The sequence below is a fragment of the Phaenicophaeus curvirostris genome, chromosome 25 (assembly GCF_032191515.1).
Source record: "Phaenicophaeus curvirostris isolate KB17595 chromosome 25, BPBGC_Pcur_1.0, whole genome shotgun sequence".
In the NCBI taxonomy this organism is placed as follows: Eukaryota; Metazoa; Chordata; class Aves; order Cuculiformes; family Cuculidae; genus Phaenicophaeus; species Phaenicophaeus curvirostris.
The window spans coordinates 5,121,776-5,144,726 of record NC_091416.1 but is presented as its reverse complement, the minus strand read 5'-3'; the positions used below and the strand labels follow the sequence as shown (position 1 = coordinate 5,144,726).

Below are 22,951 nucleotides of genomic sequence, written 5' to 3'. Positions count from 1 at the left end.
TTTTAATTATTCGTTCAGTTCACAACTGGTAAGGCCCCTCTAAAAGAAAGGAGCAAAAAGCTAAGCATTTCATAGAATCATAGAGTAGTTTGGGTTGGAAGGGACCTTAAAGCCCATCCAGTTCCAACCCCCCTGCCATGGGCAGGGACACCTCCCACTGGATCAGGGGCTCCAAGCCCCATCCAACCTGGCCTTGAACACCTCCAGGGATGGGGCAGCCACAGCTTCCCAGGGCAACCTGTTCCAGGGCCTCACCACTCTTGTCATGAAGAAATTCCTCCTTATGTCTAGTCTAAATCTGCCCCTCTCCAGTTTAAACCCATTGCCCCTCATCCTATCACTACCAGCCTTTATAAACAGTCCCTCCCCAGCTTTCTTGTAGGCCCTCTTCAACCTTCAGTTGACTGGATGCAGGATGCTGAACATCTCACCTATAAACAGCTCCTCCTTAGGTTCTTTGCCGGTGGGAAGGAGCAACTGTGAACTGGGGCAGCAGTTTCTGTTGTGTGGTTTGCAGAAGAGACTTCACCAGCATTGGTAGTTCCTGAAAGAGAAGGAAATTCACAGTCAATAGTGGAATGAGATGTGATCTTTACATTTTACTGAGTCATTGATTGCTGGAGAGCAGAGTTCTGTTCACATGTTGCATGTCTGAGAGTGCGTCTAGACCTGGACAATCAGGTATTTCAGTACATTGGTAAGTGCATGAGACCCAGCTGACCGCAGTGGACATGCCTGTCAGTACAAGTTAATCAAGAGTCAGAGCCTCTTGCTGAAACGACGCCTGAGGTCAGAGCGGGCTGTGCCACCTTCTCCAGTGTTTGTCTACAGAAATCAGCAGAGTTACATGGGCAGAAGGTAGGTAGCTCAAGGTACTTGTTGACCTTTAGGCATAAACCTTAGCTGCAGAGCAGCAGAGCCGCTCAACACAAAAGCTGTGAGCCCTCAACTCAAGGCTCTGCTATCAGGACAGCCAGACTCCAACCTTCAGAGCCCCGATCCACTCTCTCAATGCTCCACATTCCCATTTCCACTTCTCTTGACTATAACCAGACTCGCGTGAACATCATCCTTAGTTTCTTCTTCTTTTGATACTTATGAATCTGCAACAATTCCTTTAAAAACAATCAATGCAAGCACAACATAGATTACAAGATAACTAAGAAGAACTACAGAAAAGGAACATACGTACCCCTTTGTTCCACTGGGTTGCTGTAGAACACAATGCTGTGGTTTATTTCTTCTCTATCAATCTGTCACCAACACACAGCTACATGGAAGAAAACAAATTGAAATTAAACTCAAACATTACGCCCAGTTCATTACTAACACCTTCTAAACAGTGTTGAACCTTTTACACAGATACTTTGGGCTATAACCCCAAACTATATGGCCAATAAGGTCACAAGAACTGACAGCAATTACAGACTTGGTCTATATTCTGAATTAAAATATAATAAACAAGTAATAAAAAAAGCAACACACACACACACAAAAGCTTCCTTCTGCAAAAGTTACTTAACTTCCAAATGCCCAAAATCTTTGTTGTAGGTGTTGTACAGCACCTTTGTACAAATATCGCATTGTACAAATAGTCACCAGCTAATTTCTAAATAACTGTGTTAGGTGGCATCGTCAACACCACCCCTAGTTTTACTGATAAGTAGGCTGAGAAAGAAGGGTGGAGAGGGCTGCCTAAAGTGAATAAGTAAGCAACATTGAGAACTCCAAAGCATCCTCCCATCTCTGAATCCACAGACAGGGTTTTTTTCAATTGCAAAAAAAAATATATTTGGCATAATTTGACCCAACGCCAACTCAAGTTTGAAGACTTAAGAACCAAACAAACAACAGGCTTGAGCTCATAACCTAGGTTTATCGCTAATGAAGCATTTACGTTACATTGAAGATGTGTCTTAGCTTGAATATCCATTTTTAACTATCAACTGAGGTGAAAACATTAATTCATGCAAATCAATATTCCCTAAACAATAATTTTCCTCTAGAACGTTCCTTCTTTTTTAACATAAACTCTTATCTAATGTAACCCTTCTAAGGTATTATATCTGCAGAGTTCAGCAATTAGCTCCATAAATTGTTTTCCTTGAGCGTATGGAAGGTTATATTACACAGTGAAATATAAAGTGTAGGCTATAGTGAATGAAAACCTCGCTTTGAACAATGATTATGTTTCAAAAAGGCTGGGATAAGGGCCAGATTACCAAAATGAATTCAAGCCAGCTATTAGAGTTCTACTTGTACATCCAAACTCCCCTATTATTTCATGTAAGTATCAACTTTCACTGCACCTTTGGGGGTTTCCAAATGTAATTGTTTATATGTAATGCCCACAGACGGCGTTCTCCTCAAAACATGGCCAGAAAAATCCAAACTGAAGGATAAAAAAAGCAAGGAAATAGGAAATGGGAGCAAAGAAAAGCACAGAGAGAAGGAATAGTATATAAAACAATCAAATATATGTGGGAGATGGCACTGAGGGAACTTCAGATGCTATTGAACGAGAGGAGAAAGAACAAGAGGCTACACCTCATCTGTCCACTAATCCTGGATAAACTCGTAAGAGTCACAGACTTGTGAAAAACCCAGCATTTTTGCATGGAGGTCATACAAGACTCCAGAAGTCACCTAAGCCATCCTTCTAACCTCAAAATTGAATCCACTTGAGCTCTGAAAATCCCTAAGAACAGAAATCCCACAGACTCACTGGGGATCCTTGCTCCAGTGCTGCACTGCTCTCCCAGGTTTGGGTTTCCCCTCCCCTATATCCAATCCGAATTTCCCTTCTTGCAGCTATGACAGAAGATTTTTTTTCCCACAAATTCAGCTCTTCCTCTCAACCAGGTGGTTCACAGGAGATGCCCACCACGACATTATTTGTGAGTCTCCTCACTCTGCTCCTGACCCACACGCTGCCAACACCCACAGCTGATCCTCTGCACAATTCACAACCCCGTCTTATTTTCCTATATATCTTTGTCGAAGAGCAGTATCCACCCACTGCAACACTCCAACCACGTGAACTATTCCACCCTGCTTGCCATTCCAGTTTGATTAAAGTCCCTATCACGAAGGTACTAATGAAATAGAGACAGGGTGAGACAAGGCACACAGCTACTATGAAGACAAATTGCCCAGCACCAAGTGCAAGTGACAGTGAAGACAATAAAGGAACCCAAACTCCTCATCTCACATGTTACCTTTTAGATTAAACAGCCTTTGATGATGCCCTAGAGGGCAAAACGAGAAGGAAAGCTTCTCGTGGAGAACAGTCACACGGGGCCAGATGCTCAGCAGATCAAAATCCGTGCTCTCCACCGCCTTCAATGCAGCTATGCCAATTTACATCAGTTGACGTGACCTATATAATGAAAACTAGCTTGAAGCAGCTAAGGAATAGAATCCTGATTTATTCCAAATACATTATATTTAACGCTGTCACTTATCTTTTACATGCCAACATGCAAGCTCAGGAGGCAGACACATTTGGATACTCTCAGCTGGGAATCGTGTTCTTGCAGCACTCCTAGATGATGCACATACTGTCTCTACTCGTGTTCACCCTTTCGGATGGCACGGTGCCCATAAAACAAGCTGATTAGCACTTGCCCTGGGCTATCAAGGCAAGGCAATAGTACATTTAGATCAGCAAACTGCATAACAATATAAATGTCATCTATTCTACAGGAAGCTTTGGCAGTATTTGCATTTTGAGCTTCGTTGCATATATGTGCCAAAAAGAAACTCAAAGACTTGCAAAAGAAAGACAGGCACGGGATTCGCCAGCCCAACCGATTGCCAAAACACGCTGTAGAGCAGTGGGTGCCTCATTATAATCCCCAAGGACCATCTCCTGGGTGTCAGATTGCATGTAATGCGCACACTACTGGTACATATATATATAGCCTTTTTTGTTCAGCCAGCCTCATAGGCAGAAAACGAACCGCAAACAGCGTGTCTGGCACAGTTTAAGACATGATCTGTACACTTGCCCAGAAAAGGTGGCATCCAGCCTAAACAGAATAGCCCTGGGTGGCCACTGGCTGGTTGTGCAACATCTCTGCTGACGAGGCAAACTGGAGCAATACCTAGCAGATACAATGGGTAATGGGCTAGGGACAGCGGGTTTGGGGACACTAGCTGGAGGGCACGCCAAGCCTCTAATGGCCTGGCACTCATTAGCGTTTGATTGTTATTGGAGACGTATATGGCACGAAATGATGGGCTCACTCCAATTCCTGGCGAGCAAATGTCAGCACCATTATCCCAGTAAGCATCCATCTTCGTGGCCGCACCAAAGAAGCCAAGGGCTGAACGGGAAGAAAGGCTGATCTATGTCTCATTGTCAGCAGAGGGGGCTTTCCAGGACAGAGCTGGGGCAAACCAGCAGAGTTCAGAACTGCCGCCTGTACAAGTCTGGCTTAATTCCTTAGCAGATGGGACAGGACGCAGAAAGAGGAGATAGGGTGCTGGAAAGATGCACAAAAAGCAAGACTGCTGTCTGACAAAGGCAGGGGAAAAAAACCTGTGCAGATAAACAGAAAACATCATGGTATGACATGCTAAGTGTGATAGCGGAATAACACACCTAGAGCAACAGCAACAGAAACCACATTCATAGAATCACAGAACCACCAGGTTGGAAAAGACCCACTGGATCATCGAGTCCAACCATTCCTATCAATCACTAACCCATGTCCCTCAGCACCTCGTCCACCCGTGCCTTAAACCCCTCCAGGGAAGGTGACTCAACCCCCTCCCTGGGCAGCCTCTGCCAGGGACCAATGACACTTTCCATGAAAAATTTTTTCCTATTGTCCAACCTAAACCTCCCCTGGTGGAGCTTGAGGCCATTCCCTCTCGTCCTGTCCCCTGTCCCTTGGGAGAAGAGCCCAGCTCCCTCCTCTCCACAACCTCCTTTCAGGGAGTTGGAGAGAGCAAGGAGGTCTCCCCTCAGCCTCCTCTTCTCCAGGCTAAACAACCCCCATTGTAAGCACACAACTAGGCAGGACACTGAGGCAACCACAAAGAGCCTTTACTAGATTTCACAGATACTTCTCTGCAGTTAACGTGTTGCTCACACACTGAGAGACAACAACAGAGCTAAAGGTGAACCCCTCAGCCTGGGTCCCTTAGCCCAACAGCCTGAAGCAGAGCTCTCAGTGCTCCGAGTCTCTCAAGAGGCTGCCCAGGGAGGTGGTGGAGTTCCTATCCCTGGAAGGGTTTAAAAGATGGGCAGACGAGGTGCTCAGGGATCTGGTTTGGTAGTGGGCAGGGATGGTTGGATTCGATGATCTCAAAGGTCTTTTCCAACCAAACAGTTCTATGTTTCTAACAATCTCCTCCTAGAGCAAACCCAAGAACTTTCTGTACAGTTTGCATAAATTCACAGTTAAACGCTTTATCCTAACTACTTATTAATGGATATTCGTTGCTTTATCAAAGTTTTATCTTCTCAGTAAACACATAAACCACTTGAACTAGTTATTGTACCAACCCATTTGTGTGCAAGGCTTCCTTCTCCGAGACCTTCCTTCATTGGTCCGTGTAACCTCACTGCATTATCTGTTTCATATACAAGTCTTTGGTCAATGTTAGAGCTACAGCACAGACAGTAAGACTGCAGAGTGACCTAAGGAGATTATGCAAAGTGTCACTTAGCATTACATTTCTATTTAAAAATGGGATTTTTTTTTTTTTATTCTTAGTTACACTAATGAAAATCAGAAAAGATACTTCGTATTTCTGACATGAAAGTGGAGCCCTTAACTTTTTAAGAATCCTTAGTCATGCCCTTCTGCTATAGCATATTCCTCATATATTCATATTTACAATACTTCATGTTAACGACTTCTTTAATTTCTGAAAATAGAAATGGGTCTGAAATGCTATTGTTTGCTTAGCAGGATCCAGATGCATTAAACTTCTATTACATAAGAGGATTTGCACTTTATACTGAAGTTTTCAGGAGAGAGATATTTAAAAGATTATGGAACGTGCTTGTGAAAAAAGGGATGTTGGAACACATCCATCAATATTTCAGGATGAATTGTTGAAGCACTTGAATTACACGGTATGATTATCTTTCAGAATGTATAGCTCCTAGCACTGATCTTTACATTTAACAGAAAAAGTGGTTTAATACTTAGTAAATGAATGCTAATTAAAGTGTTGGAAAACGTTCTGTCATAACTGAATAATGAAACTAATGCAACTTGTGCATTTCTTTAAGAAGTCTCTTCTGCTTCACCTGTACCAAGCCCAAGTGGCCTTTTAGGCAACATAATGCCAACATAAATCTTTATACAAACTCTGATTCTTTCTGATTATTGACCAAAGATCTGATTTGGACTCTCACAACAAGCAGTGCCACCTTTAACAGAGTCACCAGTACTTAAGATTAGCTGGACAACTGCTACCTAGCTCCAAAAAACCAAAGGGCTGGACATTAGGAAAATATTTTTCACAGAAAGGGTCACTGGTCCCTGGCAGAGGCTGCCCAGGGAGGGGGTTGAGTCACCTTCCCTGGAGGGGTTTAAGGCACGGGTGGACGAGGTGCTGAGGGACATGGTTTAGTGATTGATGGGAATGGTTGGACTCGATGATCCAGTGGGTCTCTTCCAACCTGGTTATTCTATGATTCTATGATTCTATAACGACAGTCATTTTTTTGTTTGGATTTTTTTTCCTTCTTATATTCAGCCTTTGCAGAAATAGTTCCCCATTGCCTATCCACTGATCCACCTATTTTCCAAAGGGATTGACAATTCAGTCTGGGGTCTGATCACACACCAAATCAATACGAGGAGGTCCATTTATGGCATGTATGTTTAAGATGATAAACGGGGCAGGTTTTGCAATGGTAATGTGGGCCGTAAGAAGAGCCCAAACAAAGAATCCCATTGACAGAGCCGTGTTTTGGATCAGGCCCGCTGTGAATCTGAAGACGGAATAAGAAGCAGGATGGCTATTCCCTTCCAGTAAATATGCAAAGTTCTCTTCTCACATACAATGGCAACAGTTTTAGCCTGATGTAGATCATGGGCCATGGATAATCAGCCCACTATTCAACTTCCCCAGCTTTGCGGAAGCGTAATCAGGAAAGCATTATGAAGAAAAACCTGCCCTGCAGGGATAGACTTGCTTTAATAATGTTTATGACTTGTCCATATTGTATTTATGTCTGGAAGTTGATTCCTTAGGTTTTCCCACCCTTCCCCCACTCTCAGCCCCAAAGACAATCCGCAAGCTGAATCCTCCACCAGGATAAATAGGGGAATCACCAGTGACTGACAGACAAGACTCTTCCCTCTGTGCGCTCAAGATCACATTCAAGAATAATGTTTGATTTTACCTAACACACAGGTCAAAGCTCACCTTTTCCTGAAGTGACCAGTCCAAAATCAAGCTTATGCTCTACAAATTATCAGGTTTGGACTAAATTGCAAGGCTTACGCTGGTCAGCTGTTGGCCCCTTGTCCACTTGCCTTGAAAACAGCCCAGATTCACAGCAAAAACAGCAGTAATAAAAAAAAATGATTGAAGACTTCCCCAGTTATCTGCCAGCTTCACAATTTTTACTAAGCCTTACGAATGTGTCATCACTACTAGTTCTTTTAAAGCCATCAATCTTAGTCACCCAAATCCATCACAAGAAACAAATCCCCGAGAGGAACCAATCTGCAGAGCAGTTGAGAAAGACGGGCTGTGAGAAAACCCATGCAGAATTTTGCTTGGTCTCTGTACTCCCTCTCAGACATGTTCTGCAGGCAGACAGCTGCTGGGTTTCCTTTTGTTGTGTTATTCCATTTTGGTTTCACTGATCACTTCTGCAAAACCTGCTTCAAACTTCCCAGTTTTCCAATGATTTCAAGGACTAGTGAAGCACCAGCAGAAGCTGCCCAGGGCGGTGGTAGAGTCTCCATCCCTAGAAGAGTTTAGAAAAACATACAGACCTGGCATTTTGGGACATGGTTTGGTAGGCAGAGGGGTGTGGGGCTCATGGTTGGACTAGATGATCTTGGAGGTCTTTTCTGAACTTAATGATTCTATGATTGAGTTGGCTTGTGTAGCAGTTAGATTTGATGCCATTCAGAGGCACGCACTGACATGAAATTTCCAGGTTGCTCCAAGCCCCATCCAACCTGGCCTTGAACCCCTCCAGGGATGGGGCAGCCACCTCTGCTCTGGGCAACCTGGGCCAGGGCTTCACCACCCTCGCAGCGAAACATTTCTTCCCAAGATCTCATCTCAATCTCCCCTCTTGCATCTTAAAACAGTTCCTCCTGGTCCTGTCCCTGCACTCCTGGATCAAGAGTCCCTCCCCAGCTTTCCTGAAGCCTCCTCTTAGGTACTGGGATGCTGCTCTAAGGCTTCCCTGGAGCCTTCTCTTCCCCTCTCCAAAGGGCTGCTGGCCTCGCTTGGACTTGCAAATTCCCAGCATGCCTGAAAATAGAGCACAGCCTATTATAACACAAACACCTCAGAAGGAGACAAGACCATCTTTAGATTTTTGGACCCAGCCCATGCAGAAGCAAGAAGTCTATTTGGGCTCCCCAGACTCCAGGCTGCTCTGTGGCTCCTTCCAAGCCCTGAACCAGGTTCCTGTTTGCACATGAACACTGTGGAAAGCAGATAAATCTGAATCTGAGGAGCCGAGCAGTGAACTGCACTGAGCATTGCTGCAGAGGTCACAACCGAAATGAGAAATACAGCTTTTATTCCTGGCCTTGGAGCACTCTGACTTCTGCAAGGAGATGGAGCCACAGGAGTCAATCTCAATGGCTTTGCTGACCTCTCCTTGGCAGCAAGCGTGAGCACAACCAAATACAGGTGGAGGGGAACATCTAGGGCTCTTGTGCTTCACAGCTGCACTGGACTTGTATCTTTGTTCTGTTTTATAACATTAAAGTTCTCCTAAAAGACATAAAATAAACAAGTCAGTTATGTTTTCCCTTTCCCATGCACCACTCGGCACCCGTAGCCCTCTACAAGAAAAGCCCCTGAAAGCCACAAGGTTTCTTTTTTATTTACTTCTTTTATCTTTGCTTATTTTCTATGAAGAAAAGTAACCCAGCCTTGGTTTAGTACTAACCGAGCCAGAAACAAAAACCCTCTTGAATTCCTCTTCATTATAAATGGATTGTCAATGTGTTAAATAAATCAGTGAAAATGGAAATCCAAAAATAAATAGCCACCCTGCAGTTGCTAGGACAACTCTAATTTTTCACCTGGACAGAGATTTTCTGCTTCACAGTTCGCAATCACTGAAAAGGAGGGTCAAAATTTTTAATCCTGGCACATTTCACCACCTACCCCCAACAGAAAAAAAGGGATTATTTTCGGTTACTTTTTAGCAAGTGAGGGAAGATCAAAACCAGGAGATATTTTTCATTGCAGACAGGAGAGACGAGTTACACGTACCATTTACAACATCATAGCTTATAACGTCTACTCAGCCCAGAAAGGACAGCGAGCACAAAAATATTACAGTAGGATTTCAAATCTCTAGCGTCACCCTGCTATGCAAAAAGTGCAGCATCTATAGAATAAGATTAATATATCTTAAAACCATATTTTTGGCTCATACATTAAGCAATTTTACAATCAGAAAAAGCAACATCATCTAGGTCTCAGCAGGAAGTAAATCTTTTGCAGCTTGTGCCAACACTCATGCCAGTGAAACGCGTGTCTAAACAACCCAGCAGTCAAGGTTGCAAAGTTAACACACTACCTAGTCCTTAAAACAGCAGAAATCAACCCAGCTCATCCAAGGCCACGGCTAGAGAAGTCACAATGCACTCAAGAATCAGGGCCACACGTTACAGTGGAATTAACTTCTGGATTATATCTGCCACACGCGATGGGAAGAAACACTCTGGGATGGTAAACAGAGGGAAATTCAGCAGTGGAGAGAGGAAGAGCAACAAAGGAGACGCAAGGTATCACAGAGCTTTGAGCTGGTACCACCTGGGAATCCCTCAGCCAGCCCAAAACAGTCACATGAAGGTCTTTTATTTCATTTTATTTGCCTTAAATAGTCTGCTTAGTGCCTCTGTGTCTGGGGGCTGGTGGGTGGATTCACTCTGGAATGGGTCAGATCATATCCCTTCATCTCTTGGCTGATATCCTATTGCAAGCAAACCTTACCCTCACCCTGAGAGGTGACCAAAAAAGCCAAAAATCTCTAAAAAGTCCAGTAATTCAAAACATAGGGAAGAAAAAAATCTCTTGAAAATCGTGTGTACATTTCCACTGGCCAATTTTTGCAAAATGCTTACAGTAATAAGATGAATTTTCAAAACAATATGGGCTTGACTGAAATATTTTCTTCAGTTCCAAACTTTGCAACTTGTTTCCAAAAAAACCTTTAGGATCAGGGTTAGGGAGGAAGCACCACAGAACCACACTGCTTCTTGTGAAAAGTCTCCATAAACCAGCATTCCCCACCAAAAAAAATACATTTTGTCAGAAACTGCCTCGATCGGCATTAAAAAGAATTTATGAATCTCAGATGAAGCTTAGCTTAATGGCAACAAAATCATAGAACCATAGGATGGTTTGGGTTGGAAGGGAGCTCCAAGCCCATCCAGTTCCACCCCTGCGATGGGCAGGGACACCTCCCACTGGATCAGGGGCTCCAAGCCCCATCCAGCCTGGCCTTGAACATCTCCAGGAATGGGATCTAGGGGTTCTGGTTGAGAGCAAGTTAGAATCATGGAACCATGAGAGTGTTTGGGTTGGAAGGGAGCTCCAAGCCCATCCAGTTCCACCCCTGCCATGGGCAGGGACACCTCCCACTGGATCAGGGGCTCCAAGCTCCATCTAACCTGGCCTTGAACATCTCCAGGGATGGGGCAGCCACAACTTCTTGGGGCAAAAATGCTAAATAGTCCCCAAATCAGACCCAAGATCCCCCATGGTGAAGTGATAAATTCTTACAGAACCACACACAATGTATCTGGCCACATTAGATGGGGGTTTTTTTTACAGTGAAATGTTTGTACCAACGTACAACCCTCCCAGCCCAAGTCTGTATGCAGTAACTCTGATTTTATATAGCTCTGTACCCACACATATGCACACACACTGCGATTGTGAAAGCGCTCTAAACAAATACGGGGGTTTGCATCCTGCCTTGCCCGAAAAAGCAAAGCAGACTGTTCAAGCAGCAGCCGGTGAAAGCAAGCATTCAATTCTACTCCGAGGCTCGTTTTCCTCTAAAAGGGCCTCTCAGACTCAGTGACAACTCTTCGCTGCCTGAGAAAAAACACTGGAATCAAAAAAAAAAAAAAGGAACCTATTTTCCAGTGCAAAGTAATCCCTGTTCCATTGCCATGGCACCAGACATCCGTCTCTTTCTTTCATTGACCAGACGAGGTCCTCCTCAGCCCCTCGCTTCTTTTTTTTTCCTCAAAAAAAAAAAAAAAAAGATATTTTTTGTTTTGTTCATGCGTGTGTGTGTGCCTGAATTTGTTTCCTTGGTAGGAAAAGGAGTCATTAAAGTATTAGTTTAGGTTGATTGATTCTTCGGGGACAGAAGAGGGCTCTGGGGCTTTGTAATCGCTGACATGATCTCAAAACAGAGGCTCTTCAGCATGATACAAGATTGAAATAATAAAAGGAAGATGCAGCTCGCCCCTCAGAAAACCAAACGGCATGGTTTACAGGCTGGGGCGTGAATCCCTTCCAATAAGTTAGTGATTTCTTCAAGGTACAGTGGTGAAGTTAAGGAGGAGCATAATGCAATCTCTTTTTCTTTTAACTTCAGAGCTGTTGCACACATGGTATCATTCCAAAATGCCCTTAACACAGCAGCAATGGAGAACCTGGCTGTAGACTGCAGCAAAAGGAAAAAAAAAAAAGAAGAAAAAAACCCCAATAACTGAGTCCGTTTAAAATGAAAAGGACAAGGGGAAAAAAACTCAATCGATGTTCAAAGAAATACCAGTGCTGACAAACACACAAACCCTGCAGAGGCTACCAAAACCACCTGAGCTCTGCCCCCCTATTCTTGGATCCCTTCCTCTCCTGCTTCCCGAGCTCAGGAAATCCAACCGATTTCCAGCTTCTTTGGGTGAACGATGGAGAACAGAAGTGCTGGGCAATGACTCAGCATCTGTTGCTTTGTTTCAGCGGATGATTCTATCGGGGAAGTTTAAAAGACATATCTGATTGCAGCTCAGCAGCTCGAGGAAGCTGCGGCTCACACGGTACGTGGGGGATGCTGCAGGTGCTTGGCTTTTTCAGGAATAACTCAGCACCTTGGCAGGATGCAGCTCTTTGGTGGCAAGAAAACACAACACGCGCAACTAGATCTCATAAAGAGAAAGAAAATCTGGGCTTACTGATGGGTTTTGCAAGGAAAATGAAAGAAAATGTCTTCCCCCCCCCCCCCAGACAAATCCATCTTTGGCTGCAATTTATGTGGCTCTTTATTAATGAATAATTCCAAATAATCATCCCGCGTGCCCTCCCTCCAACGAGAGTCCTGACAAGATGGATGGCTCAGAATCACTGAATGCCACAGTTCACCTTTGTATTTCATAAAAAAAAATCAATTTTCTGTGGCATCCGCAGGGCCAGCGCAGGAGGAAGCAGAGCGAGGGAGCAAATGTATATGCAGGGCACACACAGACTGCGCTGCTGAGGGCGCACGCGCTGGCGCACACACACAAAATCGATTCCCTGTGGCTCCTGCAGTCTGATCAATTTTGCATTCAGCGCAGACCCAGAGTGAATTTATTACTCCTCGGAAACTTTCTAGCAGAAAGGGAGATGGATCCATTATGGCAGAGCCCAGGGTTTCAATCAGCCACCTCCTGCAGGGCCCTTGCAGTTTTTGACCCATCCCTGCTTCCCCTGAAGGTAAGTGGACCTCTGATTTAAGACCTGCAGGTTCAACATTCCGGGTCACACGATTGTTACTGGCATTATGGTATATCCCAGAGGCACGGTTTGGCATTACACCACATGAATTTCAATATTTAGATTGCAAGACACGGCAAGAGGCAAAGCAGATGGAGAAACGGAGGGGTGAGGTGATTTAGAATCATAGAATCATAGAATAACCAGGTTGGAAGAGACCCACCGGATCATCGAGTCCAACCATTCCCATCAATCACTAAACCATGTCCCTCAGCACCTCGTCCACCCGTCCCTTAAACCCCTCCAGGGAAGGTGACTCAACCCTCTCCCTGGGCAGCCTCTGCCAGTGCCCAATGACCCTTTCTGGAAAAATTTTATCTTAATGTTCAGCCTGAACCTCCCCTGGCAGAGCTTGAGGCCATTCCCTCTTGTCCTGTCCCCTGGCACTTGGGAGAAGAGCCCAGCTCCCTCCTCTCCACAACCTCCTTTCAGGGAGTTGGAGAGAGCAATGAGGTCTCCCCTCAGCCTCCTCTTCTCCAGGCTAAACACCCCCAGCTCTCTCAGCTGCTCCTCTTGTTCTCCAGCCCCTTCACCAGCTTCGTTGCTCTTCTCTGGACTCGCTCCAGAGCCTCAACATCCTTCTTGTGGTGAGGGGCCCAGAACTGACCCCAGGATTCGAGGAGCGGTCTCACCAGTGCTGAGTAACACATTAATGACATCACCAGCAACCAAACCAAGACCCTCCAAGTCCAAACTATTTACCAGTCTCTAGACCACAGCCAATCCCTCCTACCCAAGGCAAAAAGGGCCCTTCCCTTGGACATGTGAGATAAAGTTAACTGGAAACATTCTGGATGCTTTGGCATTTACACCTCTTGGAAATCATCTCCCACTCCAGTAAGGAAAACACGTCTTTCCCAGTTGACACAGCTGTGAAATTTCACTTCTGCCTTACACTTCCATATGTGACAGGAGCACACACCGAAAGCCAGAAGAAAGCTTCTTCTGTCACAGGGCAACATTGCAGGATCAGGATTTCTAGAAAAGAGAGGGTTATTTTTCATTTCAGGACAGCCTGGCCTCCAGGAAGATTCTCTGTCTCATTTTATATGCAACAGTGGGTTCAACATCCATGTTCAATCTCTTTTGCCATGCGCAAGCAGGAATTACTGTAAATTCAGCCCAGGAGGGAAAAAAAAAAAAGAGAGAAGACTGTTCAGCTCATCATTCACTCTGGGAAGGATGGATAAAAGTAAGGAGACGCTCCTTCCTTAAGCTGAGGGGGGTATTACGTGATCCCTCTTTGCTTTTAGTTCTTCCAATTTAAACCCAGTTTGTAATTCAATGCCTTCCCAGAATGGTTTCCTGCCTCCTATAAAACGTCTGGGCAGAGGTTATGAACTCCAAATGTGATTACTGCTGCAAAAAGGAAGAGGAATAGGATGGAGCAAGATGGCAGATGTTAGACAATGAGGCAGGAACACCTCTGTAGCTCAATGACCTTTATGATTAGATTCAGTTTCTGGAAGATGAAGCTTGGGTGTGGACATAAAGTTGGCTGCTTACCTCTACGTCTGCTGGGAGCCAAACAAAATCTTGGTACCTACACCCAGAGAAACGCTGCAATACTCCCAGCCCAGAAGTTTCAAACCTGATCTCCTGTTTCATTTTCCCACCCCCACATACTGCGATGGATTTGCTCTTAGCTAGCAAGACTGTCCATGGCAGACAGATTCGGCACCTGACATGATTTTTTTTGCTTGTTGTCTATTCATGCCTCACACAATCCCTCCCAAGGATGCTCTAGGCTTGGCTCTAAGCTGCCTCCTACCCATCAAGACTTTTAGCTAGACGAAATCTAAAGGACTATCAAATCAGAATGGCAGCATTTCACACCTTGACTTCTCGTAGGCACAAAAGATGATGCCAGATGCCAGACAGGGGAGAACCAGTCTCCCCCATTGTCAGCCCTGCAAGACACACTAAAAATAGAGCCATGCCAAATATAGCTGAGCTGCACCCAGCTGCAACGCAGACCCAACTCGGGTTTATGCAGTGTGCAAATTAACACCAGTGAGAGAGTTATGCCAGGGGGAACCTGATAGAATCATGGAACGGTTTGAGTCGGAAGGGACCTTAAAGCCCCTTCAGTTCCATGGGCAGGGACACCTCCCACTGGATCAGGGGCTCCAAGCCCCATCCAACCTGGTCTTGAACCCCTCCAGGGATGGGGCAGCCACCACTGCTCTGGGCAACCTGGGCCAGGGCCTCCCCACCCTCACAGCAAAACATTTCTTCCTAAGATCTCATCTCAATCTCCCCTCTTTCAGCTGAAAACAGTTCCTCCTGGTCCTGTCCCTGCACTCCCTGATCCAGAGCCTCTCCCCAGCTTTCCTGGAGCCCCTTTCAAGACTGGAAGCTGCTCTAAGGTCTCCCAGGCGCCTTCTCTTCTCCAGGCTGAACAACCCCAACTCTCCCAGCCTGTTAAATCCACAGCAAAATTACAATTTGCTATAGAATTCCAGAAAGGTCTTTCATCAGGATAATGAAAACGACAGCCAAGATTTGCCAAGTCCTATTGTCTGTGCCAGCCTGCAACATTTTCCTCTGTGACCAATTCCACCGACCACCAGAAGAGGGGGATCACATACTGGACTGACCGAGAGGGGAGTTCACCACCAGGAACAGGTTTCCTTCACCAGATTTCTTTATTAATTTAATTTTACCCTTTCCCCTTCCAGTTCCTGCTAGTCAAAGAAAAATAGCAAGGGGAAAAAAAACCCTTCCTTTCCAAGAATCCCTGTGCCATGTGAACAAAACTGCAGCCAGTAAGGTAAGGTATTAACATAGTAATTTATTGTGGAAAAGTCTGGTTTTAAGTTAAACCAAACTAAATTTAAGAAAAAAAATATATTTAGTTGTTGAGACAAAGCAATAACAGAACAAAAAAAGGCATAATGGAAAATAACGGCCCCCTGAGCAGCTTTTATGAATCTGGTTCAGGTTCAGGTTTGGATAGGAATGGTTGGACTCGATGATCCGGTGGGTCTCTTCCAACCTGGTTATTCTATGATTCTATGATTCTGTGATTCCACACATGAAGTTGCAATGAAGTAGTGCAACGCTGACCAGCAGAGCCTGGCTGCAGTACACTGGCGCAGAAATCAGACTTAGTGCTGTTTGCATTCGGTTTTGGAGAGAAAAGGCAATCCAGCACACCAAAAGAATCGAGCGGAAGCTTCATGGGTACTACCTGAAGTAGGGGAGAACCCAGTTCCTGGACTGGCCCAGACTACACGCATCCCCCAAGCAGTCATGGTCTTAAAACATACCGTTAGAGCCAAAGAGAAATATTAGAATTCAAGGAAAATCCCTGAATTCTGAAGCCGTTAATAGACAATGAAGAATTTATCAGCTTTTGCAGCCTCATGAGCTGGCTTTAGGCAGTGGAGTTGGCTGCAACGAGTTCTCACTCCCTCTCTGCTCTCCAACATCTGACCCTCTGCCCAGTCCCAGCTCACACATGCCAGGACCTTGCGTGGTAGCCAGATCCCTGCTTTCTCAAACATCTCAAAATGCAGTGTACACCGAAGATACTACAATGCCCTAGAAGCACTCTAAGAACTGCAGTCATATTGACAGAGATGGTTGGATTTACAGTGATTTATCTGTTTAGAGAACCAATGCCTAATTCAGCAGATGCCGGCGTAAGAAAGCAGAGCAGTGGATCAGGCATCCAAATCCTACAGACTGAGACACAAATCCTTGTCCCCAACTTTTCCCCCATCCCTTCTAGCAGGTCGATGCAGTGCATTACCATGCAGCGAGTGAAAAAAAGAAATTCTTTATAATATAGGTCAGATCCTCTACTCTGGTGTAAATCAAAACCAAGGAGGGATGATGCATGCTGATTTATTCAAGGTGGGGCCCAGGTGCTTCCCAAAAAACCCTACCAAATATTGGAATCTATTTTCACTGGCTTACTTTTGCAGAAGAAAAAGCCAGGCTTCAGAAATAATCCAGCCAGACCCCTGGGGAGGAGGAGAAAAAAAAAAAAGCAAAAGCAAACCAGGCTCCTTCTGGTGTTCACAGCAGCCGCGATACAGACTGGGGGTGGCGCCGGGGGGGGGAGTCTGGAGCTGGAAGGGCTGGGACCTGGGACCCCAGGCTGGACAGGGCACACTCGCTAACCTCTCAAACAATCGGATGAGCAATCTTTGTCAGGAACAAAAGACATCTGCTGAGTAAAACAGGAATTGACTCAGAGCAAGGACAAAGCCAGACAGTATCACATGACGCACCAGTCTGTTCCAGCAAGATGCCAGGGTCAACGGCAACTAATGCACCCAATAAGTCAAGAGGAATCAATAATGCTAAACAACTCTGTCTTCTATATGAAGCAAATCAGTGCAAATGCAGTTAAAACGGCTGCAGACGGGACTCTGATTGAAGCCCATCATGTGACACGGTGGCATTGGCAGCCTGAGGTTCCCACAGCTGCGGGAAAATGTCTTTTCAAGCTCGATACACGCAGAAGGCAGGTTTGAATATGGATGCTTGTTATCCATCTTTTTTTTTTTAGAGACCTAAAATGGGACGAGAGCAAGGAGATACTGGATTTTTAGAAACGCATACATCTTGCCCACGCAAAGAGGCTGTTTAATAACAAACCCCTCTTCCAAACCACCCCCTCAACATTAAAGTATTCCAGCTTCTAAATGCTGGTTGTGCATTTCTGTGCATGTACTTACAATAGGCACGCGAGCGATACACGCCTACCCGAATCGCCCACCAAGAACCAGCCAACAGTTCAGATGCTGGAAGCAGAAGCTGCTGTGCTGAGAGGAAAGGCTGAGCTTAAAAACTCAGAAGGGTTCTCACTCAGGTTCCTAAAATCATAGAATCATGGAATGATTTGTGTTGGAAGGGACCATGGGCAGGGACACCTCCCTCTGGATCAGGGGCTCCAAGCCCCATCCAACCTGGCCTTGAACCCCTCCAGGGATGAGGTAGCCACCACTTCCCTGGGCCAGGGCCTCCCCACCCTCACAGGAAAACATTTCTTCCCAAGATCTCCTCTAAATCTCCCCTCTTTCAGCTTAAAACCATTTCCCCTCGTCCAATCACTGCATCGTGCTCTGTATAATTTTGGGTCAGGTCACTTAGCCTCTCTGTGCCTCAGTTTCCCATTTCTCAGAGGACATCACCACTGCACTCCGCCTCTGGGATGCTGCGAGAAGAAGACGATAGCAAAATAGGACACACCCTGATATCGCAGCAATATAGGGCAGGCAAAAACCTACATTTCACAAGAAGAATTATTATATGGCTCAACCCAATTATTCACAAATCATATACTCAAAGTTAACTACAACTCAAGAAAGTATCAAACTCACATTACCTAGTATTTCAACAGGTCCTTCTCTTTCTCCACAGCAGACTTGGCATGCAGTTGATTTTGCATCATCGTTACACAAAATGGTTTACTGATTTTAACCTTTCATTCTGAATTGGCAGGATCCTAACTACTTGTCCTCAAAGATAACATTAAGAACAAATATCCCCTCCTTACTTTGGATCCAAACCCAGATTATGTCCCTCAGGGAAGCAAGCTCAGCTCCTCACTTACCAACTCGCCTGACCACCCATAATTCAGCACGACGACTCCACCTCTGTATATTGAAAAAAAATGAACATTGATTTTCCTTTCTTTAATCTCACAAAGCTGTGGAAAGATTACATTCCCCTTGGAAACATTGTAAAAAATTCTAAAATTTACTGTGTTTGATACTTGGGGATTTTTTTAACTAGATTTTCCTTCCAAAACCACTTGGTCCAGTTGAGAAGCTTCGCAAACAACACAATATTTTAAAGTTGCATTTTCTACTTTTTAACAACTCTTCTTTTCTTGCTAAAAACTGCTGCGTGCCTCATTCAGTACATGCTCAACAGTTCAGTCCACCTTGGCAATTCCTGGAACTACAATGTGAATTTTATTGCTAGATGGCACAGCACCGTAGGGAAAACCACAATCCAAAATATACAGATTAATTCTAACCAGTTCAAACCAAGAAATACAGGAAAGGGAGGCAATGCAGAGGGAGGCACTACTCAGCAACCCACATCTAAGAAAGTAAGTGAATGGAAGTAATCTGAATCAAGAGTAACAAAACAGCATCACAGCACATATTACCACTTTCCCTGGCAGCTCTCCTTCAATCATCTAAATGCTTCATTTAACCTGTTCCTAAGTGCCTCTGTGGAGGAAAATGCAAATTTTTATGCAAGTAAAAATGACTCATCACTTAAGCAGGAGGATCTTAACCCTAGTCAGCAAGTAAGTTGAAAGTAAAATTATTAACTTCAATGAGCCGCAAAACCACGAGCAAAGATGCGCATACATCAAAGACAACACACCTTAGATATGTTAATGAGTGCCAGAAAGTCATGTCTTGGCCTGAAAGACTAGAAAGTTCAACACAGAGCTCTGCTACCATCACAGCAACCAAATACGGAAACACAGATTTCTGCAACCTGCAGCAAAAACTCGTTCGGTAGGAGCCAGCAGGCGTACGCTGGAGAAAGGCTGTCAAGGAGAGAGGGTAGAATCATAGAATAGTTTGGGTTGGAAGGGACCTTAAAGACCATCTACTTCCAACCCCATGCGATGGGGAGGGACACGTCCCACTGGATTAGGATAGGAATTGTTGAGCTTCCCCCAACTTGATTTCCCATTCCCCATCAGTTCCACTCTCAACTATCAGAAAGCATGCCCTGCTTTGGCTATTCAGATATATTTCTCTACCCCATGAGCACATGACTTGCAGGTAGAGAAAAGCTTCTCTACACTTCAGACATCATAAAGCACAAACCACAACATAGAGGCTTTCACAGAGCAGGAGAAGAGAAGGAATTAGGACAGCTAACCCCAAAGAGGCCCCAACACTACTATGAGCTCTGTAAAGCACCTAGGCAAAGTATTTCAGGATGAACAGGACTAAGCACAAATATTATTGTTATTATTTATTATATAACATCCCATCTTGCTGCATTTTCAATTCGCCCACAACCACCTCCTGGAGCACTTACACTGTCACTCTCTTCTTATGTTGCCCTAGTTTTCCAGCTTTCTTCTATCTAGGTAAATACAGAGGCCCCATCTCCGAAGCAGCTGAGTACCTATTATACCCCGCTGTTTCTCCCTCGCACTTATCCTATTATGCTATTACAGCTGGTGTAGGGTCGTGTGTTTTCTATTTTGTGACATAATATTGTGGGCCCAATTCCACCACCACTAATACGCGATATAATAAGGGTGAGACGCGCAGGAGTGCTGGTAAGAGCACTTCATGTGGCAGGAGTCAGGGCTGCAAATAGTTAGACTGCTATCACTCAGCAGGATCCGGGATCAGCTCATTCCCACAGATACTGTTATGCCTTCCATTTATATATCAATTACCATTTTATATAGAAAGGCAGTACTGACCTAAAATAACAACCGTAGCAAATGCAGCCAGTTAGTATGTGCAAATAGAGACAACTTGGGTGCAGAGCAGAATGAAAACCCTCTCCTCTGCCTTTTAAGCAGAGGAAAACATTGTTTTAGTACTTCCTTCTTCTCGGCTCCCTCCATCTTCTGCAGCTGAAGGTACCTGAGCCCTGACCGGCAAAAATGGGAAGTGAGGAGTAACAGTGGTACATGGATTTTTCACTTCTCCCAGACTCTCTTGCAGAAGAATTTGTGACCTTTCCATAGACTCATAGAATAACCAGGTTGGAAGAGACCCACTGGATCATCGAGTCCAACCATTCCCATCAATCACTAAACCATGTCCCTCAGTGCCTCGTCCACCCATCCCTTAAAAACATCCAGAGAAGGCGATTCAACCACCTCCCTGGGCAGCCTCTGCCAGTGCCCAATGACCCTTTCTGGAAAAATTTTATCCTATTGTCCAGCCTGAACCTGCTCTGGCAGAGCTTGAGGCCATTCCCTCTCATCCTGTCCCCCGTCACTTGGGAGAAGAGCCCAGCTCCCTCCTCTCCACAACCTCCTTTCAGGTAGTTGCAGAGAGCAATGAGGTCTCCCCTCAGCCTCCTCTTCTCCAGGCTAAACATCCCCAGCTCTCTCAGCTATCTCTCTTTTGTCCTTAAAACCTCCACTGGTATTTTTTCTTCTCAGAACGAAGTCAAAATGACCCTCTGTGATGCTCTGCAGTGGTCACTGGCATTTTGAGCCAGTGGTCACGAGGGTTTGGAGCCTGCACACATTGGGCACCTGAGGCCAGGCTGAATTCCAGCCTGCTCCAGTCCACTCCGCCATGGATAGAGAAGAGTTCATCAGGAGGAGCTTCAAGCCAGTTTAAAAAGCATTGAAAAGAGGCAGGGTTTAGCAATTCAGAGCTCTCCACTAAAACAGCAATGCGTTTTCAAGCCCAAGCTGTTGTCTCCTTGACATCAGGTCATGTAAGACACAAAAGGCAACTCCCTACCGCGTGTTGAACACCCAGAAGTAGCAGCTACAACAGCAAACAAAGGAAAGCCAAGGTGAGCACAGGTACAACACGCAACAGAGCAGAGATGCACGATCTGGTGACAGCAAAGGCTTTAGCTTTTCATCTCTGCCTGAATCAATGCAGCACAGGCAATGAGTGTGACCAGAAAAACCACCACACAATCCCTGTGACTCATTTTATAAACATCTGGGGCTTATTATTTCTTCTACTACACATGAAGGTACCACGCAAGACTGGGTGGTAATTTACTTAGCTCAATAGCAGCAAAGAGTAAAAATCTTTGAAAGCAATGGGAATTACTTGCCTCACACTAATACCACCTTCTCAGCTGAGACATATGCTATTTTTAAGAATAGAGCAGGTTCCTAAATCTCTTTCTCAAAATGTTCCTTTCAGGGATTTGCCTCTGGTCACAGAAAAAAAGTAATGTGGGGCTGCCAGACCCAGGTCTAAGCTGCTTCAATTCCAGCCCTTGGCAACAAGAGCAAAGGGCCTGGACCAAGACTGACACAATAGACATGGAATAACGAGCACATTTCTGTCCTATTCAAAACTATCAAATGATTGCAAAATACCATAATTATCGATTACTTAGGGCCTTTTGTCAAAATTCCATTTTTTTTAATAAGGACTCTAATGAAACTATAAATTATATTGTAAATATTATGTTGTAGTCATACCTTCTGTGATGGTTATGGCTAACACGCTTGTCAGAAAGATAAGCAAAGAACCTTATAGCAGCCTTCCAGGACTGAAAGGGGCTCCAGGAAAGCTGGAGAGGTGCTCTTAATCAGCGAGGGCAGAGATAGGATGAGGGGCAATGGGTTTAAGCTGAAAGACTGAGATGAGATGGTAGGAAGAAATGCTTTCCTGTTCATCTTTATGGTCCCTTCCAACCCAAACCATTCTACGCTTCTATGATTTGACCAATGTAAAAGATATGTAAAAGCACTCATATGGTGTAATCCTGCTGAATCTTTGCCACAATCTATGCGACCCTATTGAAAAAATCACAGCTTAACCAATTGTACCTTCCACAGATCTTGACATAAATTTCCCATTTGTTACTTTTGGTTTGCACCTCTTGCCAGTGCCAGTCAGTCTTTTACGAAAGCCAAAATGAGTTCCCCCTAATCACACCGAGCTTTGGACTTCACTGAAATCCATCCAGGAGACATCACGAATAGACCAATAACTTACAGCAATTTCATAACTTGAGCATCTGGTGCTTTGTTCAACAGTTCAGGTGGCAAGCACAGCCATGTAAACTGAAGAGCAGAACCTGCGCTGCATTTTAACTGAAGGGTTCAGGAACAGCACAATGAAGAGTGCATTTATAAAAACTCCTGCTTGTTGAAAGAGCAGAGATTTTAAACCTTCTTAGGCAAATGCCACTTTGCACAACTATCTGTCTCTTTTCTCTTTTCAGTCCTCTACAACCTTTGGGGGGATTGTACGTCCCTGTGATCCACTTTCCATAATATCATACATTCTTTTGCAACCGCTCTAATACCCTTGTTTTATAGCCTGTAGTGGAGAATCCCCCTGAACTG

The 22,951-nt window shown here is 44.8% G+C and overlaps 1 long non-coding RNA gene across 1 annotated transcript in view; it reads right to left on the bottom strand.

The window, feature by feature from the left end:
• Window positions 1–485: 485 nt before the first annotated feature.
• LOC138730921 (uncharacterized) overlaps window positions 486–22,951 on the bottom strand; it is a 70,002-nt gene continuing 47,536 nt past the window's right edge. The window contains exons 4-5 of the long non-coding RNA XR_011339117.1: window positions 1,193–1,270; window positions 486–544 (exon numbers count right to left, since the gene is read on the bottom strand). This is a non-coding gene — a long non-coding RNA (uncharacterized lncRNA). The remainder of the gene's footprint in view (window positions 545–1,192; window positions 1,271–22,951) is intronic.